The sequence below is a fragment of the Belonocnema kinseyi genome, chromosome 2 (assembly GCF_010883055.1).
Source record: "Belonocnema kinseyi isolate 2016_QV_RU_SX_M_011 chromosome 2, B_treatae_v1, whole genome shotgun sequence".
In the NCBI taxonomy this organism is placed as follows: Eukaryota; Metazoa; Arthropoda; class Insecta; order Hymenoptera; family Cynipidae; genus Belonocnema; species Belonocnema kinseyi.
In genome coordinates, this window is record NC_046658.1 from 49,730,614 (window position 1) to 49,735,832 (window position 5,219).

Below are 5,219 nucleotides of genomic sequence, written 5' to 3' on the forward strand. Positions count from 1 at the left end.
ATCAGTGCAGAGCGTCCCTCTAGTTACCCTCTATTTCATTATATATATATATTTTTATTTATATACTTATATATATTCTATATATTATATATACTCTTGCCGAACCCTTTTTGTATTCTTTCCGAAGCGGCCTTTCTGATTCTTTCCTTTATCCCGGCCGGGTGTTCCGTAACTTTAAACTGACACTTGCACACTTTTAAAAGAAACGAATAATGTTCAGAAATATGTATATCATAACAATAAACAAAACGATCATTGAAAATGATTTTAAAGTTACAATGTGATGTCATACAATAATATCATTCTTCCGAACAACTGAGGGCCCTGTTGGCGCACCAAATTTACGGCCAGAAAAATACATGGGAGTCGGAGTACTATGGGTGTTACAGCCTCAAAGTAGGCTCTAATGTTGCATTCTCTAGGAGTTAAAAATTTAAAGCAGGGGCTATAAGTTTAAATAGCGTCAAAGCAGGTTCTAATAAGGAACTGCAACTTTAAAGAAGGGTCTAAATTTCGACTCGGGCAATACATTTACGTTAAAGTTACAAATTATACATTCGTAAGTTCTATGTTCTTCAAGTTTATATGGTAGAGTGCTACACTGCAGTACGAACTAAAAAGATACATAAAAGACATTGGCCCTTAGGGTTTTTCTCTTAAACTTGGCAATAAAAAATTCGACCAAAGCCGCAATGTCACTTATGTATCTCTTTAGTTTGTAAGGTAGCAGAGCAATTTCAGTTTAAGCTAATCCTAAAACTTAGCTTAAAAATGGTGGGCTGAAGTTTAGCAATATCTACACATATTTTATGCATATTCACGAAATATTTAAGAAACAGTTTACCTTGATCGTGTTTTTTTCAGAAAAATTGGTACTAATGAAAAAAAAACTGAAATTTCGCAACTGTTTATAGTCACTTTTTTTCCTGTCCGTCTGCAGTTGGCGAACAGGTGTTTCCTGACATATTCTAGTGGCTCATATGCTCACTGTACAAAAGAATGGCAGTAAAACGTTTTTATTAGCAAAAAAGTTCGCTTACGTGGATGAAAAAGAACCATATCGCTAAAAGAAATGAATGATTGTAATAAAATGAGCCCTTCCCAGAGAAGATATTTTATAGAAGCTAGTTTTATTGAACAAAACGTGTATTTTTATTGTAATGCATTGCATTGAACATTATTGTTATTTTTATTATTATAGAAAAAATAAGAGTAGATTCTGTAATAACCGTTAAAAAATAATTGTCTTGCAGTCACAAATTCTTTGATGAGACGATAAAAAAGGTGAAAAAGCGCACGAGTTAATTCGTTATCTTGCTCTTATTATATATTGCCCTAGCGCAATAATCAATGCCAATAAAGAGATAATATACCTATTACTTTTAAGCTAGTTTCAGTAGATTATAATTCAATATTTAACAATATTTTTAGACATTATTAATTATTAATAGAAATTATAATATTTTAGTTATTTTCTTAATAATTACTCAATAATTTATTTCGCCGTAATGACATTCAGTTTTTATTAGTTGTTAATTTTGTTAATCATAATTCTAAAACATTTTTCGTAAATAGAATTGTTAGAATAAGAGAAATAAACTGGTGCGGTAAATAGCACAACAATAAGAAAAGTTTAATGGGCCTCCAGTGAGGTAATTAACAACTCTTGTTTGGCGACTGATTGTAAAAATTTATTTAATTAAATAAAAATTACTTTTTAAAATAATCTATAACAAATTAAGAAAACACACAACTAATAAAATATAACAAATAAATTGCTATTATCATCATAATAATTATTACATTATTTTGTAGTATAATTAGAAACGAAAAATTATATTACTTTCTTCGTCTTTCATGATATTTGTTATTCTTGTCCCCATTTCTTAAAACAGTGAAATGAATCAATTTGCACCTTTTTTAAGTAACTGACGTGTTTCACTCCAGTCCTACTTTGGAGAAAAACAAAAATTAATTTTCACTTATTAACAGAATATTTTAGAAATGAAAATCTTCTATTCTGGACTCCTGGTTTTTAAATTCCTTATTTAAACGACTCGTAAGGATAAAATATTGCTTCAGAAACAATATTGTCAATAAACGATCGCGTCAAACTGAAGAAAAATAACATTTCTAGGGCTCAAATAAAAAATTTTCAATTTCAGAATATTTTTAAGCTATTAGGTTCCAGAGTAAAAACATTTGTCACATTATTATCTCGAAATTCATTTGGCGAATCAAAATACAATGCTATAAATAGGCACTAAATTTAAGGATATATGCAAGGAAATTGATAATTTATTAATTTCCTTTCAACATTGATTAGACTGATTAAAATAATTATCTAAAATTGTCTAGGTTGTTTTTTCCCTCACATTTTATTATAAATTAGGCAAAGAACACTCCTACTTCTCAAAGGCATCATTTTCACTTTTCTTTTTTTTTAATTGCAATATTATCAAAAGAAGAAGATATTTCTATGCTTCCTATCACCCGATGAGCCTCAACCTTCATCAGAACCTAAAAGTTAGTACATACAATTTTTCTTTACAAAAAGAATCTTTTTGACTATTAATGAGTGGCTTAAGGGTTGAATACTTTTTTCCTATAATAACTTAATATTCTGCAATTTTGTTGTTCTTAAATAAATATATGTCTTTGAAAAAAGAAAATTGAATTTTGAAAATTTCAAAACGGGCTCAATACTTTTTTTTTCTTTAAATATTTAAAACATTTAAAAACTAGTCAAAACTAATAATCCATACATCAAATTCGAGTACCAAATTGCTTTAAATAACCTTAATGAAAAAACTGATTTCTATACCAAAAATTCTATAAAACAAATAATTGAATTTTACTTATTTCAAAAAGGCCTCAATATATATATTTAAATTTAAAAAGTTTCAAAACTATCTGAAATTTATAATGAAAAAAGAAAAAATTTCCATAAATGCAAATTTCAATTAAACTTTTTTTATCAATAATTATTGCTCAGTTTCTTATGCTTCAACAATAATTGAAAATGTGTAAACATGTTTTGTTCTCAAAGTGGAATTTCGCCTTTTTCAAAAAGAGCTCTATACTTTACTTTTGTTTTGAATATAAAGTGCTTCCAAATAATCAGATAAAAGTATTCTAAAAAGAAAAGTCGAATTAAAGAACTTAAAGATTGATATTGATTGAGGATCACCGCCTTCAGAATATGTTTATAGGTTATGCTATAATAATGCTAAATTTGTGATAAATATGGAGAATGAACACTAAAACTAGATTGAAAAAGACACAGATTTATTAACTGAAATTCCCACTCGTTTAAATTTCTCCGAAAAAGTGACCAAGATATGACTCTCCGCAAACTTGTCATTGCGATTGAAACATTCCGCTTCTTAATTATTCTATCAACGATTACGAACGTTCGCCACTGCATTGAAGAAGTCTAGCCTCTTCAGAGAAAAACAAAACGAGAATGGAATTGCGTTACTGCGTTCATGTATTGTGCTTATGCTTAATTCATAAGGATGGCTGGTCCAGCATGTGGAGGCTGTGAATGGGTCTGATTATAAGGTTAGGTGCGCGTTAAATTTTCCAACTAAAAGATCCTATATCTTACCGGCCTCCACGGGATCACCGGCCGAACAACTGAACGTCTGGTTATCGCATCCTTTTTCTACTTTGCATCAGAGCTTCTAGGACTCGAAAGTTTAGTCACGCAACTGACACTGACACGAATGTTTTAGACACGCTCCACGTCGTTCGTTCCACGCTCAACTGCCAGTGAAAACAGGAATAAGACGCGAGACCCTAGCAGACAAAATATGAACGAGCCATCTGTCTAGCTCGATACCGTGTTTCTCTCCTTAGCGCAGGTCCCATTTCGGGATAAACAGCCGAACTGAGTAGCGATGAGTAACCTCATGCTGCTCATTCATCTCTCTCAAAATATACTCTCTTACCCGTAAATCTCTTCTTTATCTGCTATCAAAACCAATTCCAGATAATATGCGAGGTCAAGTTGAAGACTTTGGAAAATATCGAAAAGGAACTAAGGAACGCTTATGTAATGATAAATTTTAATTACTACAACAAAAATTCCGAAATTATTTCTTTTGTAATTGTAAAAATTTATTGGAACATGAACGCTACTTAATCACTTTTCTTAATTTTTCTAAATTTTCACTTGAATATTTCATCGCGTGCGGAATTGGTATGATTCACAAAAAAGTGTCGGTAAAGTAGGAATCGAATGATTGCCAAGTACCATTTAAAATTAATTTGTTTCCATTCGAAGATATGTCAGGTGTCTTCGTATTATTACCTCAAGATAAATTCTAAATGTTTTTTCAAATTTGAGAATTTCGACAAAATAAATCGTTGTGGGATTAATTTTCATGGGTAGGTTTTAACTGATTATTTCACTTTGATAGTCTTTATTGTTATTACTGTTTTTACCATATGTCAACCACTTAGGCAGCTTTATATCTCTAGAGAGGAGAGAATACCATTCGAGTCAAAATTAAAGAACAGATTCTTCAATATTATTCACATTATTCTGACAGTATCCTTAAGAAAATTAAAAAAAACAACATAATTTGACTCTAATAGAGATTTTACCTTTGGATATAGTAATACAGAGAACAGCAGGAAAATCAAACTTCTACTTTACCTACAAAAGTTATTTTGATTTCGCTGATGTTCTTAAACCTTGCACAATCCAAGTTTCGAGAGCGCACAAAAGTATTTAAATTTACATTTGAGGGTCTTAAACTTAAATTCATAAATCTTATGCGTATATTTTATGTAAATGCCCTTCAGTATTCTAGCTCATTCACATATAATCCAGGCGCCCTATGCAATTTTGGAGACAAAATGCTACCTGAAGTTTTACATCGGACTGTTGTATTGATAGCATGTAGAACAAAAGCCTATATGTTTGCGACCAAGGTTTCGGAGCAGGGAGTGTGTGTAAACAATTGTCAAAGATAGCAAAAACAGATTTTTTGTTTATTACAACTAACCTATATGTATTTCAGAGAAAAGTTTAGTTAAAAAATGTAGGTCTTACGAACATCTACAAAATAATGTGTTAATAAAATTAGTTTCTTTGTGTACTAGAAAAAAAACCCGTTTAAAAGTGCCCTTTTTCAAATATACAAATATTATTGCAATAATTAATTAACAAGTTTCAAACTTTCATAAAATATGTCCCTTGCCACCCTTAA

The 5,219-nt window shown here is 30.4% G+C and overlaps 1 protein-coding gene across 1 annotated transcript in view; it reads right to left on the minus strand.

The window, feature by feature from the left end:
- Nucleotides 1-3,776, minus strand: part of LOC117183108 (1-phosphatidylinositol 4,5-bisphosphate phosphodiesterase-like) — a 57,238-nt gene extending 53,462 nt beyond the window's left edge. Inside the window, exon 1 of the mRNA XM_033376285.1 lies at nucleotides 3,611-3,776. The gene's annotated coding sequence lies outside the window, so the exon portion shown is untranslated. The remainder of the gene's footprint in view (nucleotides 1-3,610) is intronic.
- Between the last annotated feature and the right edge of the window lie 1,443 nt (nucleotides 3,777-5,219).